The 27,005-nt window shown below is 42.9% G+C and overlaps 2 protein-coding genes across 2 annotated transcripts in view; one reads left to right on the forward strand and one right to left on the reverse strand.

Annotated features, from left to right (window-relative positions):
- The window catches only part of LOC127062029 (uncharacterized), a 155,124-nt gene extending 134,306 nt beyond the window's left edge, over positions 1-20,818 (reverse strand). The window contains exon 1 of the mRNA XM_050989602.1: positions 20,353-20,818. The gene's annotated coding sequence lies outside the window, so the exon portion shown is untranslated. The remainder of the gene's footprint in view (positions 1-20,352) is intronic.
- LOC127062034 (autophagy-related protein 16) overlaps positions 1-27,005 on the forward strand; it is a 332,953-nt gene that overhangs the window by 267,937 nt on the left and 38,011 nt on the right. The gene's annotated exons all lie outside the window — the stretch shown is intronic.

Raw genomic sequence — 27,005 nt, forward strand, 5'->3', positions numbered from 1 at the left:
CGAGGAAACTCGCGGCGGATATGGTCCCGTATCTCGATAGGAAAACTTTGCTCTTCGTTAGTGTCACTGATTATCCGAAGGAGGGTTATTACGTCGTGATTTACGCCTCTCTCTCTCTCTCTCTCTCTCTCTCGCTCGCTGTCTCTCCCACTCTCTTTTTCTTTCGGCTATTTCTTTTTCTTTTTCTTTTTCCCTGTCTCTTTCTTTTTTTTTTTCTCTCTCTCTCTCGATATCAGCAATACTCGTTGTGTGTGCTCCTCGAGCGTAAACCACGTGTAAAACGCGTTCTTCACAGTCGTTCGAGCAGCAGAGAAAGATGGAAAGCAAAGAGAAAGAGAGAGAAAGAGAAAATCGAAGCCGATGCGATGTATCGTTCGGTTGGACACCAGACGCGAAACCGACGTGGCTTGGAGCTCTCTGCTGAACTGATCCGCGATAAATAGTCGTGGATCGAATTCCTTCGAGGCGCTCGTTCCGAAGACCCGTCGCGCTCTAGAAATTCTTTCCCGGTTCGATCGAGCAAGGACGAAGCAAGCTCGGCTAACTGTTTAAGTCTTTTTAGCTAGTACAAATATTGATACGTCGTCTTTTCCGAACTCGCGACTAACTGTCTATCGATCTAGTTTCGAGCCGATAAAAGTGGAACGTGCAATAAAGTCTAAATACGTTGGTAATGATAATCTTCGAGGAGCAATCCGGCTAACATAGTATCTACAACAAGCACATTCATTTAAACAAGAAATGTAATAATATAGATCCAATTGTACTACCTTTTCTAGTAGGATACTACTAGCTAAAACGGCTACTCGGAGAGTCGGCTTTTATTATTTTATGTAAGCTCGCCGACGACTTATTAGACACGGCTTTAGCTCCGTGCGGTATCGGACTTGTTATGGGGGTAAGAGCATTCACGAAGACTTTACCAAGAGAGTGCCGGTCAACGCCGTCAGGTGTAAGTCGAGCGAAGCGAGATAGGAAGACGACGAATGAGCGAGTAAGAGAAATAGAGAGAAAGAGAAGCGCACGCGCGCACGCTCGCTTAAAACGTTGCCTAGTACTCGCTTCGGGCAGGGGATGAAACTCGATACCGAATCCGCCCGTGATTAACGACGTTTCACGCTTGCTGGACGTCGAGCTCTCGGACGCTCCGCAGGATTTGCGACCCACGAGATTTTCCTGGAGCATCGACCTCTCTTTCTCTCTCTCTCTCTCTCTCTTTCTCTCTTTCTCTATCTCTATCTTCCTCTTCGTGATGCACTCTCTTCTTAGCCCTTCTCCTTCGTCCTTTTTTTTTCTTCAGAACGATCTTACTGAGTGCGATTTAAGTCAAGAATTTTTCTGTCTCTCTCTCTCTTTCTCTCTCTTTCTCTCTCCCTCTCTCGAAGCTGCTGTGTGATCGGATTAATCGACATATCGGACATCCTGATCATTTGCTTATTACTTATTCGCATCTACATTCTGTTACTCTTATCTCACATTATCCTACCGTTCTCTGCAATCATTTTATCGTTCTTCATTACGGACATTTGTAACGGGGGCCAGTTTTATACGATGGGATACATCGAAGTGCTCAGATTAAACCGGATTAATCTCTTAAAGATATGAAGTAAAACTACGTTCGTTATCGCGATTATTATTTTCAAGAAGGAAGACGTCGATGGTTACAACCGATGGGAAAGATATGTGAACAAAATATGTGAATTCGTTCTTTGTGTTAAAGGAAACGTAAAATAAATTTATGGAAAATCTCTCGTTAATATTATCGTTATTATTTTAATTATCAGCTCGATAATTAAAAAAGCGAATGTGATGGGATAATTTTTTTAAGAGACATTATATAATTCTTTAATGAAACAAGAAGAGATCGAGATTAATGTCCGTAATAATTCCAACAGAAACAGTTTATATCGTCCACCCTGTATATGTCTGAACTGGGTACCACAACGAAGATATCGCAACATTCTCACGCGGGAAGAAGAGAATTCTCCAAGACGAATGCTTGACTACAGTGGCATGGGTCGTGTCTCGGTAATTAATGACCTTCCATTAAAGCCTTTAATATCGCGCGCGAAATCCGTACGAGCTCATGGACCATTCTACCATCTCTGGTTTCTATTATAAACGGACAACGAAGAAGAAACGCTGCCGACAAGACGCATCCATGATACTAACAAAACCGGTATAGGCGTGATGTGCATCAAACCTGTTGACACAGTGTATTTTATTATTATATATATATATATATATATATATATATATATATATATACGCACGATATATGTATATATCTATATATATCTTATAATATCGAAGTAAATCCACGAAGAAAATGGGACGCGTTTGTTATGCGTGTCACGCTTTAAAGTCGAGACACCTGCCGAACGGTATATAACCGGAATACCATTTTGTATGTCGAACGGAGTGTATGCAGGCGCGTGACTATAACGAAACGACGAATGTGCCCAAATTCTTGATCAGGATTGGAAAAAGAAGGCAAATTGAAGGAGAGGAACGTAAATAAAGAGAGAAGAGGAAACAAAACATTTTATAAGATAATAAATCTCATTGCTACGCTAAACTAAAGTTTAAAAAGAGAGAAGAGAACCTCAAATTAAATTTTTACAATTAATAAGAAAAAAAAATATGAGAGATAGAAAAAAATGACGCTTGGAAAGGTGCGTCTTTCGAAGTGTTGGAAAAGTCACTGAACAAATTTTCTGCGTGTCGCCCAAAGCAAAATTTTATATTTGCGTTGTGCAGGACGAACGGGCGAAATGAAAAAAAGGTCGTGTTTCACGTAAAAAATCCAAAGGATAGAGAAAATCGAGTTCATCGTGGGTATTAACGGTAAACGTTAAGCGGCACGATTCGCACGATGTGGGACGAAGAGTCTCGGTGATATATCAGTGACGCGTGGGCATCGCCAGCCAAAGTGCTGCGACCTTATTCGTTGGTTTACTCGTTCGCTTTACTCGCTCGCGGGGACAACGTATGCAAAGCGGACACTAGCTCGTGTGATTCACGACTTCACCGATGAGTTTTACCTACTTCGGGTTATTCACCCTTTCTACCGATACGTTTCCTCATATATTTTCAGAGGAGGTGCACGCGCCAATGTACGCCTACGACGTTCGCCAATCGCTCTTCTCTTACATGACAGCGCGTGTCGTAATAACGAGAGACTATCGCGTTAAAATGAGACTGTAAAGGCTACCGGAAGAGGACTATCCGATTGCTTCTGGTTGGATCTATCTACTCGTCTGCCTTCGAGATAGCCTTCGTTAAGAACGCGTTCGATATAAATGATAAAAAACTGATAACACCTTTCTTACACGAGGAATTATCTTACAAGCGTGTAGGTACCTATGTATGTAATATATATCTTGGTGTATGTTGATTTTCTCTGTCTGTCTGTCTGTCTGTCTGTCTGTCTGTTTGTCTGTCTCTCTCTCTTTCTCTCTCTCACTTTCTCTCTCTCTCTCTCTCTCTCTCTTATTCTCTCTTATGTTAGTTATGTATGTAGGAACGTACACACGTACGTGCTCTTAAAGCCTTATCATTCGGACGGCCGCGTAATTCCGCGTCCCGCTTGACAGCTCGATGCACCGGGACTAGGATCGTCGTGGTAGAAACAGGGAGACGAAGGAGACGAAGATAGTCATCCATATTCAACGCGTCGAGGGTAGCCGTAACACGGGAAGCACGGCGCTATCGCGTCAGCACGACGTCATACAGTTTCGGATTTCCCTTGTAACGACGCTCTGTCGCGGAACACCCCTCAAATTGCCCGTACCGCGAATGCACACTCCAAATCTTCTCGTTACATTCGTTAATGATTTCACGCGTCGAAAATTTCACTCCGCAGATCCTGACGTGTACGAGAAAGCTTCTACGATGGCGACGAGCGAAAAGGTATATGGAAGTTTTTAGCGAGATAATGATCAACGAAAAAAGTTGAAGGACAACGCGATTAAAACGGATTCCGCATGGCTTTAACGGTCTTACGGTTTTAGCCCATTATGGGAAACTCGAACTCGTTATTCGGGAAGTTCGCACGGCGATTTTAACGCGCGGAATGTCGGCTCGAGAATGTTTCTCCGTGCTGACCGACTAACTGGCGAAGTTGTGTATCACCAAGTAAAGTTCCGATTTCTCGCTACCTTCCCATAAGCGAGACTATAAATCCGGATACTACTTTTAGTTTAAAAACCATTTAATGGATTAATAACAGTTTAGACGCGAATTTCGGCGGATATTCAGTTCTACGACTTAAGTAATCAAGCGCATTTACATTTGTAAGTACGTACATAAGGAATAATGTGCACGATTATCGTTCGATCGACAAAATCGTTTTCTAACCATGGATTTTAATGATTTCGTTAGCACGGAGTAGTCCGGTCGAGTGGCACGTAGATCGCAATGGTCGCTTTCGATGATAAAAAAATTCGTGTAGGACCGCGAGTCTTATCAGATCGTTGAATAAACTCGCATAAAAACTCGCACGAATTCCGAGTTTCGTGAATGAGCACGCGTCTACCTTTGAGAGTACGTGACGCAGGATGCATCGTTCGTTCTGTAAAAAAAATATCTCTCCCTTGTTATTTGTATCTCCGTGCGTCTTGGGGATGATATCAGTGTACGGCCACGGTGTAAGGCCACCGTCCACGATGGCTACGAGTACAACGACGCCGAACACGATAAGGAACCGTCCGTAGGATAAACACACCGACCGCCCTTTCCCTTCCGCTCGTTAGGAAGAGCCAGCCATGCTCGTGTCGTCTTGCGACGCTCGCATAATCCAGCCGGTAATCGGTCGCATATCTCGACGATATAAATCAGGTAGCCCGATCGTGGATTGTCCGGTTCGCGTCGCGGGCTCGTAAATTACTTCCCGCATTTCTCCGCTTATACGCGTATATCTATCCGCGGTTGGACACAAAACTTGAAAGATCACAAGGTTCTTTCTCTCTTTTTCTCCTCTCTTTCCTTTTTTTTACTTTTTTTACTTTTTACTTTCCGACTGTATCCACTAAAAGAGTTCTTCTCCGAAACAACGACGATTCTTGTTGTTTTCTCTTATTTTCTTTTTATTTCGTAGCGAGATCAATGACCGCCTCGATACTAGTAGCTTTAAATAAACCCTTCCACGGGAAAGCTCGGTTCTTCTCGCTAAAGCGACCGCCCGACTGGCTTTTACCGTCTAGTAGTCGTCTGGCACTCTCTTATACCCAGGAAACCACTACTACCCATTTTCCTCTTCGTCTCTCAAAGCGTATAATTTTCAAAATGCTTTCGTTTCACGTAAATACTGCGTTTCCAACGAGGGTTGCTGTTCGTTACCAAAAGACAAAGAGACGTTTGAGATTTCTCTTTCTCTCTCTTAATTCCTAATTTGGCCTTTCCTGTCTTTCTCTTTCTCTCTCTTTCTTTATTTCTCATCGCTTTCTTTCTCTGAGAAAATTGTGCCACCTACAGTGCGCATTAGAGAGAGATGGAAGAGAAAACGGCACATTTGGAGGGAATTAATGGCGTGTTCGCTGAGGATAAAGTGCGCTGCGTGCTATGCCAACAGAAAGGCGGTGAGAGAGAGAGAGAGAGAGAGAGAGAAGAGCGAGTTTGTCACGATACCCCCGAAAGCATTCTCTCCACCCTCTTAAACGGAGGGTAGTGCTCAAGAGACTACCAGGAGACATAACTACGTTTAGTAAACACAACGCTAAGTTACGTTGTGTTACACACGACTCTTCCCGTGACAAAACAAAGTTTGATACGCGTGCTCGTTTCCTTCTCTCTCTCTAATTCTCTCACTCCATTCTCTCTTTCTCTCTTTCTCTTTCTCTCTATTTCTCTTTTCTACTTTGCTCTTTGGATCTTTCATTTCTTCGTCTTTTCTGTATTATTCTCGTATTCCTTCTTCAGCAGCTTCTCTTTAGCAGCGAAACAACCACAAGTTGTGTACCTATGACCCGACTCAACTATCGCGGAATGTTACCGCGCCATGGGCCTGTTTATACGGAAAAGCAATTACGCATCCTCCTTCCCGTTGTTGAATGCTGTGGCGACGGCAGCCGCAAACTGAATACCTTCTCGTCGCAACCACCTACTTTACCTATACATTAGGAAATTTTGTATGATCTCCAATTGGCGTTAATTGATCGTAATTAATTGGAGAACGATCCGACATGATTACTTATTTACAAAGTATTTAAATGTTGGCGTATATACGATAATTATAAGTTTATCAGGAAATACGACGAAAGTATTTTAAAGATAGTTTATAACGTGATCCTCCTACCGGATACTATAATTTCTAATATCTTCCTTCATATCTTCTCATCAACTTGATTCTATTGAACTCGACAAGAGATATCTCAAATGTATTAAGCAGAAATTATGAGAAGAACGGAATGAAAGCCTCTGCATATCGTCATTTTGTATTCTGCGAACGCGGTAATAATCCATACATAGGGCACTGGAATTAACACTAACGGCGCGACTCGCTGTCTATCATTTTGTCAACGTACGTATAATCTGATGCAGTTCTAGCGTTAAATCATGCGGGCTAGAGCATTCCTGATAATCAACACGCGGTAGCATCGGCGGCAATAGTGGAACGTCGTATGTGGCTACATAACCGCCGTGCAGCGGACAATATAATCGGTAACCCCGATTCCGCGCTAATTTACTCAATGCAAAGAGCCGTTAAACGACATGCGTGAATCTCAATTCATCACGATCTTGCTTCTCTTTTCTTTTACTTCTTTCTCTCTCTCTCTCTCTCTCTCTCTCTTTCTGTCTGTCTCTCGATTCTACCAGAGTAACGAATAAAATTATCGGGACGAGGCTCGCGAACTCGATAAAGATGTCTCACCGTTATCATCGTCACAATTATTTTCGACATTGGTACGATTAATAAAATCAATTCGACCGTAAATAATATATTTTTGACAGTGAACGAGTCACCGATTCGTAACTACGCTAATGGATACAAAATCTTTGACAGATAGCAATAGATTTAATTTTCCAAAAGAGTGGAAAAATGAGAACAGTTAGGATGTGGCAATAAAGCATTCGCAAGTCTCTTCCTCTTTTCCCTCTCTTTCTCTTCGATTCGTTTATTATCGCATCGATTTATCCTTAATCGATTCAAAAATATTGATTTCTCATTTTTACGATCAGCTCCCGATACAGCTCGCAAAGAGGTTGCATCCCACGACATATTCGTTTAATTTATCTCGCTAAGTCGATGACCATCCTAATTTTCATGCAACCGTTCCGCACGTAAAACAATACATTGCGGATAACGATTGCATATATTCCGTGTTGTTTTCCTTCACGCTTCGGTTCTGAAGACTCGCGTATGAGTAAAATGTAGATATTTGGAATGAAAGAGAACGAAGAAAAAAGAAATAAGTATAGAGGAGAAACGTAGATAGAAAGAGAAAGAGAAAATGAAAAAAACAAAGAGAGACAGAGACAGAGACAGAGACAGGGAGAGAGAGAAAGAGAGAAAAAGAAAGAGAGAAAAAGAGAAAGAGAGAGGGAGGGACAGTCATACTGCGGAAGCATGCGTGCGTGGAGCACATTTATTGCTGGCGTAAAGTAAAATTACCAGTGTAACTGCTGTTACTACAGAGGCAATAGCTGCTCTCACTCCCTTTCTCTCTTTCTCTTTCTTTTCTATGCAGGTACTCATATTCTTTCTTCTATCGTTGTTTGTCCTTCCTCTCTACATATCCGTCTCGCTTCCTTCCGTTTAAACGTCCGCTTTTCTATCTTTCCGTTCCGCCGTACAAACTTTCCATCGTTTTAGTTCCGACCGAAGGAGAAACGTTTGCAGTATGCTTTCTCCAGTAAAAGAAAATAAGAGAATGGATGCGTAATGATATCAATTCGATATATGCGATTTTTAAATGTTTCAACGTACGTATAATTGTAAACAAAACGAATCGAAGATTATATGCTCGCGTTTACGATGAAAGATGATCGAGAGCGAAGATGATTTTAAATAAGACATACGTAACTCGAGAGGAGCTCTTTTTCTCTTTGTACTGTACAAGCGCGATATAATTATTATTCGTATACGCCGTCTCTCGTGCATATTCTCGTGGTCGTTGTCGCATCTTTGAAAAAAGATAATAACACGATTTCCATTTCATTATCAAAAAGGTATATAAGGGTATAATAATAAGAGACGGTTTGCATGCACGAAGACTCTAATAGTTTACCCTTAGAGAGTGACAAGTCTTTTCACTCGTCTTTTTTCTCAACTCGCACGAAGTTCCTTTTACTCAATTCTCGCTATTTTACTTTCTCTCGTCCTTTTCTTGATACTATTATTCTTATCGTCTTTGAGAAATCGAGAAACGCAAGATCTAGAGTTTATCTCATAGTTCTGAAAGTCATTCAAAAGCACCCACGGCCAGTTTCTTCGTTGCGAACGAACCATCTATTCTATTCGAGCATACCTACGTTTCCGCTAAATTTATCTTCTTTTCGACGTTGTAACATAGTGAAGATAATTGACCCTTTGGAAATCATTCTTCTCGGTAGACAGGCTATATTAAATGTCCTCGTATCTGCTGCGAGAAAAGCAATGAAGGTACAACAGGTTTCGCCATCGTAATTGCCTAAGACAAAGGCGTGATTAAGATGAGAATTCTCCGATTAACTGACAAGGCGAGACGTAATTAAAGTACCGCCGAATAACGCGAAATTAGCACTCAATCGTTGCATACTCGGGACGTACCAGATTGTTAGATCTGATGTGAAATGCTCCGTGGAGTCAACGACCAGACTGGAAAAACGAATGAATGAGTGAATGAGAAAGGTGGAGAGAAAAGTGAGAAGCGAAGAAGCGGAGTCGGCAAAGAAACGCTTGAGTGATAGACAACTCATACGAAGAAAAGGAAGAGAGAAAAAGAGAGAGAAAAAGAGAGAGAGAGAGAGAGAAAGAGAAAGAGAAAAAGAGAGACGAGAACGACGAGAATTTTGCGTTAGTCCATAATTTCCGAGTTCCACGTTTATATTGGTTGGGTCAGGGGAAGACGAATGTTCCTTTGGCAAGGCAGCGCTCACCCCCTGCCCGAAAGCACTTTGATACGAACAGGGTAGAAGCAACGTAGAGAAGAAAGGGAGGAGAGTCCATTAGTGGAGCCATCTGAATATTTGCAAAACGCGCAAACCGAGCGCTCGTGCAGAGGTTAAAAAGATGTGTAGGCATCACTTCCACTCAGTGACTCGTTCTTTCTTTCTCCTTCGTTCTCTCTTCTCTCTCTCTCTCTCTCTCTCTCTCTCTCTCTCTCTCTCTCTCTCTCTCTCTCTCTCTCTCTCTCTCTCTCTCTCTCTCTCTTTGAAACTGTCGTGAAGCTGTAGACTCAAGCAAGTACGACGTGGGAGTAACGGGACTGCTACCTGGTCAAGAGAGCCACTTAAAACTTTATCTCTCCCTCTTTGAAGGCATTCACTCCCGTTCCCTCTTCTCTCTCTCTCTCTCTCTCCTTCCCTCCCTTCCTCTCTCTCTCTTTTATCAGGCGCGCGCACGTTTATGCACACGCAGGATAATTCGACGTTCTCGGGATCGACGACGTCTATCTTTCTTCGTCATCGTAACGGCCGCGAGGCAAGAACTTCATCGTCCGCGTCGTACCAACGAAAAACTTGATTGCGAGGCGTTTAATAGGCCTTCAACGTTCTTGCAACGGATTGCACGCGATATCACGATGATACCGTACTCGTTCCGCTTGAAAGTATAGTTGCTGCATCTTGAACTCGTCAAATAGAAATCTTCGTTTCTTAAATCTCTTTATCAGACGGACGATGATCGATTATCTCCGATAAAAAGAAAAAAGAACTGAGGAATGAAGTTTTCAAAAAGAGGGTCACTCGTCGATTCGGGTCATTCGTAATGGAATTATGAATCATTCGTAATTGCGAGACGATAATTTGCGCTCTCGGGACATACGAGAAACAAAACTTGCAAATTATTGCTGACGTTTATGCTCGCGGAGAAAGATCGAAGAGAACTTTGCTAAACGGTTTCGTGTAGTCCCGGTGTAGTATACATATCTAGAGTTTTGTTTGTTCGCTGTTAACCTCGTGGCTCCCTTATCGCCCGGTTTCACCTCGACCGAAAGTAAATCATACGGGTGGCGTCATCGTAGGTCAAATACTTCTTGCTCCCAACTTTTTCTTGGCCGATTAGAATGGCCGTTGCCATGGAAACGTTTAAGAGCTACGTAATTTTCTCATTGATTCATTTGAAAGTGTACGAAATCAGCCGGGATGATATGATTCGACTCAAAGAAGATCTCGATGCTTCTTCGACTGTTTTATTGCTTGCGAATCCAAGATGGAACACCAACCGAATCTATGAGGTCGTTAGTCACGCTTCTTGGATTTGTTCGACTCGTCGAAGCGAGGCTTTCTCCCTTCTTCTTTGCCTTGTTATCGTCCGACGGTAATTCGAGTGTCTTTAATTACGCGTCGGAAACCTGGAAACTGGCTTGATTGGATCGAAAATTCGCGTTCAAGGAACGGCTGCCGTTGAAAAGTCAACGATTAAGACTGCCAACGAGCAAAGCTTTTCGATGCGGAAGGAACAATTTAATTTGGTGATTTCAATTTACCATCCCCTTTCTTAGACCCGACAGGAAAATCAACCTACATAAATAAAATCCTACGATTGATATGATACTTGAAGATAATCTTTCCTAAAGAACACATAGTATCTTCTCGGATTATCCAAAATGCGAGCCGTTTCTGAACTCTATCCTCTCTTGTTATCCTTCCCAAGCGACTCATGTCTCCCGGAAGCGCCGGCTTACATCTCGAGGCATTTGGATCTTGTTCGTTCTTCCTGCCGCAGTGATTTGCAATCCGCACCATCGATACGAGCTTAACGAGAAAGAGTATATACACTTCTCCTGTTCGATCATAGTATACCAAACTTTTACGGAAGCTTACTTGACCAACAGCTTATCATCGTTAATATCGGCTATTTTCTAGAAATTTATCTATACTAATTGCATGCTATTGTTCGCTTAATATGCTTCTTAACTAGTATTCGCGATAAAAGTTGCGATGGGAAGGAACCTTTGTAGCGTTGAACGAGAGGTAACTGCTTCTAACGGCCGATAATGTTACGGATAACGATCGCACATTCGAGATCAATGGGTACTTTGACGATAGTTCGGCTTCGATAATTAACGTTTGCACGTAAATTTGAGGACGGTGGCGACGGGACGCCTTTACCTGACTGCAAAGCACAAAAGCGAGCGAGCCAGAGAGAGAGAGAGAGAGGGAGAGAGAGAGAGAGAGAGAGAGAGAGAGAGAGAGAGAGAGAGAGAGAGAGCTAGACAGAGAAGACGAGAGAGAGAGAGAGAGAGAGGAAGGTATTCGAATCGCGCACATTATGAAGCATCATGTCTGATCGAGGGACGGTAGCTACAGAAGCACGCGTCCTGCACCTGCTCGTACGTGTTCTCACGCTAACGAGCCTGTAATATTTACGTCATCTCCAATACGCGAAGGTTGTTCATAATCCTTGGTGCACCGGACGTATAATCGAGGGCGAGAGTCCCGTAACGAGCCGGTGGAGTTTACGCCTGCGGCCCGCGGAAACCGCTGTCTCCGTCTACTTCTTTTTCTCGTCGTTCTTATCTGAAATTCGTTTCGATTCCCTCAGAAATTCTGTATCTAATTTTCGTTACCTTCCCCTTCGAAATTCATTCCTTCGACCCTTTCCAAAAATCTAAATGTTTCTTCTTTATTTTTCGTGAAATCAAACGGAATTATATCTATTATAATTTCGATAAGAGTCGATTAAAAACGAAACGGGCACGAGAACGTTACGTCCCGTTATACGTTCTCCCCCAATCTCGAATCTTATCAGAATCCTTCCTCTTTCTGTTCGTCTCCGACCATTAGAGTCTATGCGCCTAGATACGTACATACGTTCACTCGCAATACAGTAACGACTAAAGATATTTCTGTTCCTTCTCATAGCTTTAACCCATCGCGGAAGTCTGACGCGCGTGCTCTATCCGTTTCGCATTATTTTCGACGAATAAATTAAACGAATAAATTAAATCTCCCACGTTTCCTAATTGCTTGCTCCCACAGCCAAATATTCACCTTATCCTTCCTATTCGTTAACAAGGTGACGTCGTGTTTCCTCGATTCCGATCATCGAAGTTTCCGGTCATTGTTCCCTGGCTATTTATCACGATGAGCATGATCATCGTAGCATAAAATCCGTGTGGGAACGAGTTTTCGATGAAGAAATCTCTCTTTCTCTCTATCGTTGCTGCTATACCGATCTATTCCTATGACATAAGACGCCTTAACACATAATAAGACCTTAACAAAAACCTTCGTTTTAACGTTTCTTTGACCCGACCCAATTTATCCACTACAATCTTTTTCGGGACATGCGTCGAACCCACTCATTATCCTTCAAGTTTTCGAATGGATCCACTTTACTTTTTCATGGAAGCGATCGTTCCTAAAAACGTAATCACGACTCCGCCCTCTATACCGTTCCTCTCCTTTCATCTTCTTTTCTTTCTTTATTTCTATCAAATTTCAACGAAACTGCGTTCGTAACAAGTTCCCTTCTTGGCCCGGCCAGTCGAGTTTCAGCCTAAGGCGTATCTCTGGCGTGATCGCGAAAGAGATCCAAAAAGAAGGACTCCTTCTTCGTAGGGGTTCTGCCTTCGCCGATTATGTCTTTAGGGGAGGAGAGAAAGAAGGGAAATGATCGTACTCGACGCTCATTCATTTACCATGGCGTCCTCTTGATCGTTCGTTCTTATCGAGCAGACCATTAATTCTTCCGCGAGTCCTATCCCAGTCAGATACACGCAGACATACAGAGACGTCGCGTACATGTTTCCCTTTCCTCTTTTCTTCTATCTGTCCATCTGTCTGTCCGTCTGTCCGTCCCTATGTTCGTTCTTCCGTCTTTCTCCAAACCCACGCGCAACGCCGAGAATTGAGCGATACGCCGAGTCTTTCTCAGTACTTTGCACCGTTAACTTCGCGAAGGTGGCTACAGAAAGAGAAAGAAAGAAAAAAGAAAGAAAGAAAGAAAGAAAGAAAGAAAGGAAGAAAGACAGAAAGAAAGACAGAGAAAGAGAAAGAAAGAAAGAAAGAAAGAGAAAGAGAGATCTTGCGATCCTTTCGCAACGGCCCACACGTGTCTCTTCGCGAGATCCTCCGTTTAACCAAGGACAAAAGAGATAAAAAGAAAAGAACAAAAAAGTGAAATAACACGAGAGTCGTAAATGTGAGAAAAACAAATGCTTCAGAAATACTTTCAAGGAACGAACGAAGGACAAATGCTCTTCAAACGAATAAACAAATTGATGAGACGATAACTTTATTTGCTAAATAAGTACGTACGTACATATCGTAAGAAGAAAATTTTAACTCGCAAGATTGGCATAAAATAAATCGATACGCGTGTCTCGAATGGAATGTGATAATTTTAGAACGTCCATTTTGAACGATAAACGAGTTCGATGAGATCCTTTCTACTCGAATTCACGATGGATATACTCAAGGTTAACAATTATCGTGTTTCGTAAGGCTTTGTTACGTTTCAAGCGAAAGAAATGATCGAGCATATTTTTCTCTTTTTCTCTCTCACTCTCACTTTCTCACGAGCGTGCATTTTTGAATTAGTTCTATATTCTTTCGTTAACACGTTTACAAGAGGTATTTTCAATTTCATCTTTCGTCGGATACTAAGATACGTTGTTACGCGACGAACAATAAATCCTATAAAATCTACTACATCGGATTGGACAAAGATGCCGCAGAATCCTGTTTTACCACGTTACAGCGAAACAAAGATCCCTTGACCCTGGTTGAGAGTAGTTAATGACCGATTACACGCTACTTTCTTCTTCGTTCTTCCTTCTCGATCTTGGCAACTACAGTGACCACGAGCGTGCAATGTTTCTTTTCTCGAGGAACGGGAAACGCCTTTGGTGTTGATCGTGAAACCCTAGACACGATGATAGTTCCGTTTCTCTCGTGACATCCGCGATAAAATGTTTCAATTGGGAGACATAATTCGTTTTACTTTTCATTTGAACCATTCTTTTCCAATCGTAATGCTAATCGATCGATTAATTATTAATTGGAACGTGCACGTGGTAGAATTTTGTTCTAATCTCTGGTGTATTTGAGTCACACTGAACGTGACTATTCTCGGTCGCTCGGCTATCGTGTTAAACGGATGTTCACCTCTTGGAGAGCGCATAATTTTTCGAGGGGAACCTAGGAAGAACGGTAAGAACGAAGGAAGAGGAGGAAGTCAGCCGGAAAGAAGTGTACGAGTTGGAGCGAGAAGAAACGAACTAGATACGGTGACGAAAAAGGGAGATCGCGAGAGCACCGTTCGCGGGCTTTCATGAGAGAAAGAGATAGAGAAAGAGAGACAGAGAGACAGAGAGAGAGAGAGAGAAACCAGACAAGACTTAGGTCGAACGGGTAGGTGTACCTAGGGGGCTATTAACCGTTCGCAAACAATGATCTTGAAGCGGAAGTGCTCTCCTCTCCGCCGCAACGTCTTATCAGAATTCCAGTCTAGCCGAGGACTCCCAGTAGAGGAAGGCCGAGAAAGAGAAAGGGCGATGCGAACACTAAGAGGAAGAGGAAGAGGAAGGAACATGTTCTGCCTTCGAGGTAGAGTACAGTTTTCCAAAAAGTTTCCATAACTCTGACGGAATTATTTCTTCGATAAATTACTTCGGTTAGCTCGTTCTCCTCGCGACTGATATCACCGTGCGTTTATCACGAAAAAGAAAAAAGAAAAATGTTAAATAAAGAACGCAATAACGCAGCACGACGATATAAAATGTTGTTTCATATTTCGTTGGCTCGTGGAAGAAATTGGAGTCATAAAGTTTACGGTACATTATAATTAAATAAAAAAAGGAAAAAGTGAAAGAGAGAGAGAGAGAGAGAGAGAGAGAGAGAGAGAGAGAGAAGAATTGATGCTAGAACGCAGCCAGCGTCGTGCGTTAGCGTAAATTAATATCACCCCGTCGTAATTACCAGCCACCGCGTGCGCTTTAACGGACCACTAAACGCGATCGTGCGTTTTGGTGCGGACAAAATAGCCCGTGGTTAGAATGCGCTCGTGAAAGAGAGTGAGAAAGAGAGAGAGAGAGAAAGAGAGAAAGAGAGAAAGGATACAACTAAAAAAAAGAACGGTGTGAGAAATAACGCGGAAGCTGTAACTTCTCGTCGTAAAGCTATGCTAGACGCCTCGCGGATATCATCCTAGAGACAAAAAAAATTATTGAAGAGAGCAAATTCTGAGGCAATCGAGATGCGCACGCACGCGTCCGACAAGTGGCACGAAATTCAAATATATAGAATAATCCAGGGTAAAGAACGAGGACAAAACGTGATTCGATCTGTTACTTTCTCACGCTATAATGAGAAGCTTTCCTACACGATTACGATCGTATTGCAGGAGTAGAGCAGGTTTTACGATTTCTCGGGAAACTCGAAGGAAAATAGTCGGAATGGATGGACGAACATTCTGTTCGAAGAGAAAGAAAAAGAAGCACTTGTATTTTTTCCAACTCCATTTAGAAGTGTTCTTACGATTTGTCGTTAATCGCATGAGTTTTCAGCGACGAGCCGGTACTCGTTCGAGCACGCAACTCGTTCTTGCGTTCCCGTTATAAAACGTACACACTGACGCACACCGTTCTCTGATACCTTCCTCTCTTCCCTCCTTGAAAGAGGTAGGTATATCAAGCCGGTGCAAAGGGTGAAGCAGAAGAAACTCGTGCTTCCGTCCTATCTCAGCTTCTTTAGGTTTAATTATTTAACGGCTACGCCTCTCTCTCTACTTTGTTATTTTCTATTTCCGTTCTCTTTTTTCGTTGTATGTATTTATGAACGAGAAAAGGTAGATGCATGTGTGTGTGTGTGTGTAAAGATAAGTAAAATAAGATATCTCACGATTACTTTTCGATAATGAAAATTTCTTAATTCGTCGTCATTTTTAGTAATTTCAACGAAACAGACGAAAATGATACGTCATGAGATATATGTTGATATAGGTAAATCATAGCACCTGCAACGCTTCGGGCGTCTACCCGGAAACAATCGCGGAAACGATGGCTTCCTCGTTGCTCGCGTCGAATTAAAAAAAACGGTACACGTTTCACGCATGAAGCGACGCGCTTGTACGTCGAATGGAAAGTGGTGGTGGAAGAAGAAGAGGAGAAGGAAGAAGATGAAAAAGAAGAAGAAGAAAAAGAAGAAAAAGAAATCGATGAAGGAAAAAGGCATCGTCGTATCGTCTTCGTCGCGACATTCGCATTACGGCTCCTCCAAGTCCTTTTAAAATTGATTCGATAATTGAGTCGCATCTAACGTTCCCTCTTCAATTTCTCTCTGTGAATCTGCCTTGCCCTCTCTCTCTCTCTCTCTCTCTCTCTCTCTCTCTCTCTTTCTTTTCTCGTAGTACATACGCGATGTGCACGTTCGCGCGTTCGAAGTTCCTGGACGTTTGTAAACGCTAGCCCTCGAGGTAATGCCTTCCCTCGAATGCAGCCGCGTACCCTTTGTGTGCTAATATCGTGTAAGCACGTCTATGTCCTAGCGGACTTATGAAAATACAAACTGTTCTGTTCGCGCGGCCGGTCTTCTTACCAAGGACCGAACGATGGTGGTTCTCATACTTCGAGACTAAATCGCGAAAATAAAAGAAGATGGGGGAAGGAAGAGAAAATACGTAAAGCTTGGGAGAAGATAAATTCAAAATCAACAGGAGGGATTTCTTGAAAAAGTAGCAATTGTAAAAATCCTTCTTCCTTCATAGATGGCTCGTCTTGTTGCAAAAGCGAGATAGAGGATGAGAATAAGAAGAAGAAGCGGTAACAACGAAGCAGATATATAGGACACGCCGGAAGAATTCGTTTTATAAAGCTGACGTCCTACACCGCATCTTTTCCCGTACACTATCGATATCGAATGCCCATCGAGGTCGTCCTCTTTTATCTGCACTGGCCAGGACCGTCGACGTTCGCTCGATCGGTTTGCTAGATTACCGTCCGAGCAACGCGTTACACGAGAGCACGTCTCTTCTCCTCCTCCTCTTCTTCCTCCTCCTCCTCCTCCTCCTCCTCCTCCTCCTCTTTGGTTCCCCGTCTTTCTCCTTCCCTGTATATCGCGTCGATCGTGTATCGTCGACGATGCATAACGCAATAATTTACGAGCAGCGCGTTCGCAAGCTGGACATAACACAACGTAGTACCCACGCTGCTAGGGGCCCGCTTGACAGGCGTATATCGTTCGACTTTCTAATTGACACGTTAATTTCCCACTCGTAGATCGCGATCTTAATCGAACCACTGTGCAGGCGTCGTAGAAAAAATCTAAAATAAGGGAAGAGGTAAAAGGTAGTCCTTAATCAGGCCCATGGCGAGGAGAAGCTCGAGGGTTGTGCTCCTGCTATATTGCTTCCTCTTGCCACTCGATACGCGGCCCTGAGCAATTAATATCGTCCCTCGTAATATCTATCTTAGCGTTCTCTCTCGTACGAGGAAGTAAAAGTAGAAAAGTAGAAGAAAAAGAAAAGCTTTTCTAGGAAAGGCTATTCTTACGGTGTAAAAGATTTCCTGTGGATAAGAGAATACACGTTTCTCGTTCCTATTCTTCCTATTTCTCCTTCTTCTCCTCCTCCTCCTCTTTCACTACATCCTCTTCCTTCTCTCTTCGGAATATCGGTGATACTAGTTGACTCTCGTGCGAGTTCTATGAGAAGTCGTTCCTTGCAAGAAACTATTTCGATTATTCAAGAGCAACGAAGGAGTTGGCTATTCGCAGACTGGTAGAATATTTCGTCGCTAACTTGGACAGGCTGTTAACCATCACGTTAATATATTCTCCCATGACGGTAAAACTTTATCGGTAATCCTTCGCGAAGACGCGCATGGATGTGCACAGACGAAGAGAGGAAGAAGAAGAAGGTAGTTGGGTAGGTAGGTAGGTGCCTTCCGGAAGAACACGAACCTACTATCCGGCTCGTTGAGTTTTTAGCCGGCACTCGATTAACGTTAACGTCGAAGACTTTGCAGAGACACGTCGACAGCGAAAGGCTGCCGCCTTCGTCTCTACCCGGTCAAGGACGATAAGATTGATTTACTCACGTTCGCTTCAACTTCCTCCTAGGGTTTATCCAAGGACCTTAAGTAATCAATATCGTACGAAAACGGTAGTAAAGCTCTCGGTAGAGGGGTAAGAATCTCATTACCCTTCGCTGCTAAAGCCATTGTGCCGTCGAACTTCATTATCCGGACTAATTATTTCAAAGTTAGTCGAACAGTTCGCCACAATGTAATGGCTAAGGAAACAGTCTTAGTACCTTTGGTAAAGAGAAACGAGGAGAAGGAGTAAAGAGAAGATAGAACGAGTGAAACGGATGGAAATGGATATATCTTGGAGAAGGAGACAGACCGAGACACGAAGGAACCACGAAGGGAGAACGCCGAGCGAAGAACATAATATCGCTGAGTGCGAGGCTCTCCCTGCTTTTGTTGCCATTCATTAAGGTAATTACAGGAACCGATTTTCCCGCGAATGCCTCGATGCAAGGAAGAATTGAATACCGCGCTGCGCATACCATTCCCTGCGTTCTCGTTCGACCTTTATTACACTTTCCTCCACTCCTCTTTCTGTTATGACGATTCGGTCGAAACTTTGACACGACTATCTCGAGTAGCTGCATAAAGTCGGTAGTATCGAAGTCCCGTTATCAATCGACGGGAGAACATATACGGGAGAGAATTAGAGAAAGATGGAAAACGATCGGTGATTACAGTTAACCGAGCACGGAATTTCTCTCTCGACTGTAATTAAGAATTTAATTGAGTGGACGATCGAGAAACATGAGGATCCTACTCTACTTTGCGATAAACGAGAGCATTCATACGAGTTGGCCTCGTAAACGGTCATACCGAACGACCCTCTCGAAAGATCATAAGCGATCGATCGTAACGCGAGGGAGGATTTTCCGTAGCGTGTACGCGCGTTAAAATCGTGAAGCCACACCGATACACCTGCTTGCTTTTCACACGCGAACGTTGCATCGAGACGCAACGGATTCGTTAGCTCGGAGGTATAAAGACCGGAAAAACAACGGTTTTACAGATCTCACACATCCGTCTCTTCCTATTCTTCTTCATTACGTGTTATCTCCAACTCGTTTTCTTTGCACTATAAACCGTTCTCGACGCAACCGTTTCCACGTGCGCCTGGAGAAATGATTTACTTTTATTTTTTCTTTCAATTTCCAAGGATCGCGATTTTGATAGATCGATATTCCAACTCTCTCTGCACGCCTAAGTTTCGATCGATCGTATATGATGTCGCACGAAAGCATGCCAACAAAGATCCGTATTTGTCTGGGAAGGGTACGTGCTCTCGTTCACGGAATCGTCGAGATGGAAAATTGTTTTTCCGACGAACCGTAGTAGCTTCGCGTAACACGTACACACGTACGGCGTGCGATGGTAGGTGCGTGGTTATAAACCGTCGCGGATGGAACTTCATCGATTTAATCGGAAAATATAACGGACGTCGGACGTATAAATTCGCGGGCCAACGCGGTTCGCGCACGTCGTCCGGTATTCGGCGAAACGTGAAAACCCGAAATGGAAAAAATTTCAGAGCTGGAGATGGAACGAACCTAGAATCGACGTTATCTATCCAGGAATACGTGTGAAGGACAAAGGAGGAAGAGTTGGATGTCGGCAACGATCGGAATTTTCCATTTAATTGGGAACGAAAAAAAAAGAAACGAGAAGGAAAAGAAAAAGAACGATCTCTTCTTTCGATCGAAAAAGATTTCGAATTTTCTCTCTTGGAAAGATCTGCATGCGCGAGATCCATCTTCGAAGGATCGAGAAGAGGGCCGAGGGAACGAGAGGAGAATCTCGCGTCATTCCTAACTCCAAAAGGAGCTCTTAAAGGCGCGACCCGACGACAGGTAAGAGAAGTCGACGACTCTCCGCGAGGATCTTCGGCTCCGATCGCGATCAAAGGAACGCAAAGGGAAAGCAAAGAAGAGGAAGAAGCGAGTCTTCGCGTCTCACGATCAAAATCGATCTTCTCTTCCCATCTCACCTGTCCCACTTTGACGAAGCGTGTAACGAAATTGAAATCCCGATTGGAGGAAACCTTTCGAGCCTGGAGAAACCGATTAGAAATCGTCGAGGTAAACCGAATCAGGAAGGGACTTTTCTTCCTTCGATCGTACCACTTTTCTCCTATCTTTTCTTTTTCATTTTTTTTTTTTTGCTTCACAAATTTTCCACCTACCTCTTTTAAATCTTCTCGGCTAGCGGCTCCTGTAGAATCTCCACCAAGATACAAGAGGGTGAGCTCGCAGGGAGGGTTGACGGCGAGAGCCGAGAAGAAATAGTGGTAGTAGTCGTAGAAGAGGAAACCGTAGACGGGTCCCGCACGCAGAAGAAGGCGAAGAAGGAGAAGACGTCGAGGAAGTAGAAGAAGCAACAGCAGTGGCAACAGCAGCAACAACAGCAACGGCAGCACTCCGGGAGGCCGCCCTCTCTCTCTCTCTCTCTCTCTCTCTCTATCTCTCTTTCTCTCTTTCTCTCCGTCCTTCTCTTTCTCTCTTTCTCGCGTGCCCTTGGACTTGAGCCCCGTTCACGGCCACAACCAACACAGAAATGCTGGGATTGCAAGGCGTGCGGCCACTTTTCCTGCCGGTATCCACCAGGTGGGGGGATGTGCCCGGTTGCTGTTGGCAGGTGGAATGCTCAACATCACCGCAACGTACTCACGAATTATTAGTGCGACGGGACGTCCTATGGAAGGGGGAGGCGAATGGTGGTGATGCTGCCTGCTGCTGCTGCTGCTGGTGGTGGTGATGCCATCGCCGTTGGTGGTGGTGGTGGAGGTGGCGGTGGAGGTGGAGAAGAAGAAGAAGAAGAAGAAGAAGAAGACGAAAGAGCCAATTGGAAGGGGGAAAGAGCGCGAGGAGAAACGAAGAAAGAGCATCGCGAAAGATGTGAAAGAGAAAGAGAGAGAGAAAGAGAGAGAGAGAGTCTAGGGTGGAAGAGAAGGGGCAAGGTACGACGGACGATTCGGCCGATCTCCACTGTGCGATTTCAAGTACGTTCACCGGTTTGCTGTGCGCTTGCGAGCTACGACTCACGATACGACTTTGCTTCCGCGCTTTCGCGGGATAAGAGCCCCATGGATTTCTGACCTCCGGCCGAGGCTCTTCTCGCAAATTGAGCGCAGAATTCTCCTATATGTAATACACGAAATAAGATCGTCCGCACTCATTGTTCGACCTTTTCCGTCGGAATCGAATCTGGTCGACGTTTATGTTATATATATATATTTTTTTGTCTACATAGATACTATTTACATATTCTTATTTATCTCTAACGATGAAACGTAGCTAATGGAATCTTTTATTTTTCGATGCTTACAGAGACAAATTTCTTCCTTTGTTCCTTTATTTTTCTAACGAGATATACATATAGATCGTGAGAAATGTTTTACCGTGACACAAAAAACAAAGAACGGGCAAAGTCTTACTGAAAGTCTTAGCGAGAGAAAGAGAGAGAGAGAGAGAGATTGGAATCGATGCAACGAAATAGTTTAATAAACTGTTGTTCGTAACTACGATCCCGTTCTTCAAGTAGTAGCCGGCTCGCGGGACGTTAAAACGTATCGTAAATTTCAAGGCCGCTTTACTCAGAGTTACCGCTACTCGAAGCGACGTCGTCGTTTTCACGATCGCCGATCTTGTGAGAGTCTTCTTGCGAAGAGCGAAAAGAAAGAAAGAGAGAGAGAAAGAAAGAGAGAGAGAGAGAGAAAGAGAAAGAGAAAGAAAGAGAGAGAGAAAGAGAGAGAAAGAAAGAGAAGAAGCTTTTCCTCGCGCGCATCCACGCGCGTGAGTCACGCTTGCGAGAACGCGACGTCGTTAATCCTCTAAGTTATTGTAACCGGGAGAGGACGACTCGTGTGTACGGTCGACTCGTTTCAATGCTTGATAGTCGTCGACGGAAGAAGAAGAAGAAGAAGAAGAAGAAGAGATGAGACGAGACGAGTGGAGTTATGTGCGATGCTATAACGCCGTTTCTCTTTTTTCTCTTCTCTTTTCTTCTCTTCTCTTCTCTTCTCTTCTCTTCTCTTCTATTCTATTCTATTCTATTCTATTCTATTCTATTCTATTCCATTCTATTCTATTTTTCCTCGTTCCATCAACTACGATAGTTACTCTTCCTCGTCGTAGCAAATCTTAAGAAAATTTTCGAGACAACTCGATCGGATCCCGATAAAGACCTCGTGCTCGTTCGATCTCGTAAAAATTATGAAAATCCGCTCGCAAACCTTCCGCGCAGCCGTCCACTAACGGAACTAGTCTCGAGATCGAGCCTAACGAGAGCTTTTCCTTTTGTGATCGGACGAGAGGTTACCGTTCTCGAAGAACCAGATAGATCGATAGTTTCGCCATCGATTCGACACGTTCGAATAATTCTACGTGCGTTCCACAAATTTTGACCACCTCTCTGCTTTATGGAAGACCCAGAAAGATCGATGTCGGCGTAATAAAATCGAATGAAATATGTTTCAGATAAACCTCTTAAAATTTCTCCAAAGGAGAATCAGTGAATCAGAAAATATGATAATAATTTTATACCCGTGTAAATTGATAATAAATCATCGATCGACGAACAAGGGGTAATTGCCATCGAGGGATTAATTTTACGCGTTCGAAAATCTCTTTGATTTCTAATCGAGTGTGGGGCTTCGTTGATCGAAAGCATAATTAGTGTTGGTCGGTGAGCTAATAACGAGATACGTGACTTACGATAGTTTTATAATGAAATCGGTATGTAAGTAATTGTAAGATTAAATCAAATGAGAAGGAACGATTTAATGAGCACTTCGTAGTTCGATAAATGATACAATAATAATGTGCAGATACGTACTTCTTATTCATCGAGAGAGTCTTCTCCAACCTCGATGTCGTAGATTGTTCTAACTCTAAAAATTATAATAACGTTGAACAGATGTTACGTAATACTTTGCAAACGTTTAGTTGCTATCTTTCAACGGATAGTTCTATCAAGGGAGAGGTTTGAAAGCCACCCAAATTGCTATTTAATATTGATTACCCCACGTAGCTTCATTCGAATGAATGAGCTCGCATACGTTTGCCTTGTATATGCACGCTATATACAGAGGATGTATGTACGTCCGAAACGGGAACACGTTGGAATCACCAGTAGTGCGTTTCGCGTATAATATAATATAACGATCTGCAAGTTAATTTTGTAGCTGTGCGTGAGGTACGTTGTGCAATTTGCAACACGATGCGTCGTCAATAAACGATTTCTACCTTTCTCTCTCTCTCTCCCTCTCTCTCTTTCTCTTTCTGTTTCCTTCTTTCAATGATAACACGCATTTTGGTTTACGGCGATTAAAGTACCAGAACTGTTTACCTATTTCGAACGATCCGTATCATTAGGCACCTTCCAACGATGTCGTTATACTTGTTGTGGGTGTTGATACTGCAACGAAGAAATAAACTTTAATGATGACAAATGCAGTGTCGATCGTCAAAGTCGTAAACTTTGTCGCGTTCTTGTTGACGACTGTACGTACACTCGTAACGACAAAATGTGCGTATCTTTCGGTCAAACGATCGTACATACGTATATAAAATCGAGAAATGTAAACGAGTTCGACTTGCCGATCGAGTCTCTTCGTTTTCTATATAACGTCATAGTTGCAGCGAGAACAAACGAGAACAACAATGCATTCTGGCGATCATGATCGTCGAACGGTAGTTGAAGAGATCGAGAGAGAACAAGAGAGATATACGAAATATTACATATAACTTGTGTAAACGCTAACAACCGAATGATTCCCTTTTATAGAACCATGAACTTCAATACAAAGGTAGTGTATATATGAGTATACCTTTGTATATATGACTATTTACAAATGTTCGCTTGAGGTCAAACGAACCAAAGGACGATTGATTGTGTTCTATATAATAATATCTCATTTCTATGGAACGTAATACAATATATACGTATAACGTAGTGCAACATAATGATAATAATAAAATGATTATAAAATAATCCTGTTTGATGTAATAATAACGGATGTTAAGAAAATTGAAAGCATTGAATATGTGTACGAAAGAGGAGGAATAATACTAGAGAGTATAAGATAACAATAAAAATTCGAGTTAAGCTAGAGTTTTTACTTTATTGTTACTAGTTTACGAGTAGAATGTCAGGCGAAATACGAGGTAGCATTGGGACGATGAAGAGAGGTGCATCCGTGTCTCGTTTACTTAACCCGACATAAACGAGGGGACGCGTGTAAACATGGAGAGCCCAAGGAAAAAGATTTTCCAGCATTCCGAGCTCGTTTCCTGTTCGGTGACGCGTAAAGCATCGCTCGAAATCACTCAAAGTTAATCGACCGATCGAAAAACAAATGTTGACGCGACTACGAAATAGTGAGAAGTTTATAAAATCATTAAGTCCAAACAGCTTTCCTGTTTTCAATTAGTTCGTGCTGGACACACAAAGAGATCGTTCTATTTGTATATATATGTATGTGTGTGTGTGTGCATGTGATTCTATCGCTTTGGCATGCTGGACGGAATTCGAACGTAGTCGTTTCGAATTGTCCATTGGTTTTGTCTTCGTATTTCCCGGCATCGATTTTTTACTTTGTTAAATACACTGATCGCGAACGAACGTATACAATAACCTATGACGAACGTGGAACAGACGTCTCTCTCTCTCTCTCTCTTTCTCTCTCGTTCTCTCTCCCTCACTCTTTCTCTACGTCCCTACGGTGATGCATTGGAACGATACGTAGATCAATTTCAAATCATCAAGTTCGTTTAATTTTCTAATCACATGCCATTCCTAGGATTCCCATGTTACTCTTGAGCCAACGCTAAACTAGCGGCATGCTCGTTTACTCGATTAGCAAGTTTACCAATCTAATTATATTCAGCCCATCTCCTCGTGTGCATATGTTGCGTATATATATATGTACAATATATTCGAAACTATTTTAATCGAGGGTAACAAGGACGAGCGTTTAACTCACTTTTTGTCGAGTGATCGTAAGTAGTCTTTATCTCTCGGACGTATAATAAACGATTTAATGCTTTTGTGCAAATTCTTAATGTGCCTCAAGTTTTTCGTCCGTTCGACTAATTAAAACGTTCGAAAGTGGAAAAAAGGATATACTGTGGCGGCCGCACGCGACGCATCCTTACTACTAACCTTTGGTATATACGAGTTTATGACTAATTACAGCGTTTACTGGTACTCTCAATAAATTACTCAAATATCGTCGGTAGACTTTACGATAGTTGAAAAGCGATAAATGTTCAAGTTACGTTACGGAAATTGGTCTAGATAGACAAATGCGTGATATTCGTTTTTGAGTTAGTTACGAGAAGTAGATGTCTGATCCAGGGAAAGATTTCAGGCCGCTTGGTTAGCAACGTGTCGCAAGTAAAAAACAAGACCTTCGTCTTTTTCTTTTTTTTTTTCCCTCTATCCTTCTACTCAAGTGCTTCCTATGTCCGGAGAAGAAACGATCTTTAATGGGCTTTGACTGACTCTCTCTCTTTTTCTCTCTCTCTCTCTCTCTATCTATCTATCTTCCCTCTTTCTCTCGAGGAGACCGGTCGCTACTTGCGGCCTAATTGACTCTGTTTGTAATCCTGCTTATGGATCTTTATGAAAGGGAAGGTTTACAGGCGCGACATAAACTCGTATCCTCTTGGCATCCATCAAGCGAGAGACCGCGCCAGCTAAAGACCTCATCAGTTCCAGCGACTGCAAACACGGTGTCCTCGTGATAAGCTTGTCGAGTGAAAAGAGAGATGGAGAAGGGATAGGAGGGACAAAGGGAAGACTCAACGTCTTCGCAAAAATCCACATAACTCTTGAGAAGGGAATAAGAAAAGAGACTCTCCCCACTTCGTCGCAACATCTTCCCTTGCTTGGCACTTTTCACAAGATCTTATCTGATCGTCATTGGATTTATCTAACCATCGAGAAGTTGCAGGGAGAATACGCACGCGAGTATAACGACCGTAAAAGGTCTATTTTCGACGAAATCAAATGTGCCTATTGAGGCGGGACTCTGACTCGAAAGTTAACTGATTTTTCTCGAGAATTTTCTTCAGCGTTTCCGCCTCTTCGTTATAAAATTATGCGCGATAGTTTTATTTCTACGTTATTCGCGAGAATCCAAAACTTGCAGATATTCCTAAGGAATTTGTGCTTAATCGGATACACCTCAAAATCTTTGATAATAGATAAACAAAATGTCGGAGATAGTACGAATTCTTCCTTCTTTTTTCTTTTCTTTTACTCTTTTTTCTTTCTTTCTTTTTTCTTTTTTTGCTTGAAAATACGTCAGAGAACGCGTAAGAATCTTTAACTCGTGCACGGGGAAAATAAGAAAAAGGAAGAATATATATCTGAAAATGTGAAATTAAAAATGATACGCTTTTGAGACCTCGATAGCGAATTCTCTTTTCCTACGTCTATGAGAAGGAAATAGCGACAAGTTCTCGTTCCTTCGCGCTACATCGTATATCGCTGTTTATCATCGTCCGCTTTATTAATTAGTTTCCAGCCGTCATTAAGGAGCGCCAGGAGAAGACGAGACGTGCCAAGCAAATTCGTGTTCGTTCCTTCTCTCTCAGCGCGACACACGCACGCGATGAACGCGCGAGAATTCCACGTGGGGTGCCATCGAAGTGGTGGTGGTATTCCTGTTCTTGGTGCTAGTAGAAGACGAGGATTTATGTATAAGTTTCCTCTGGCCCCTCCCTCGCGCGTACGAGCCAAAGTAGCAGTGTATCCGGAGTATAATGAATCCGAGCGCGATAATCCGAGCGAAACTTCGCCTCACGAAGGTGCTTTTCCTTCCTTGGGAAA

Source organism: Vespula vulgaris, chromosome 2 (assembly GCF_905475345.1).
Source record: "Vespula vulgaris chromosome 2, iyVesVulg1.1, whole genome shotgun sequence".
Lineage (NCBI taxonomy): Eukaryota > Metazoa > Arthropoda > Insecta > Hymenoptera > Vespidae > Vespula > Vespula vulgaris.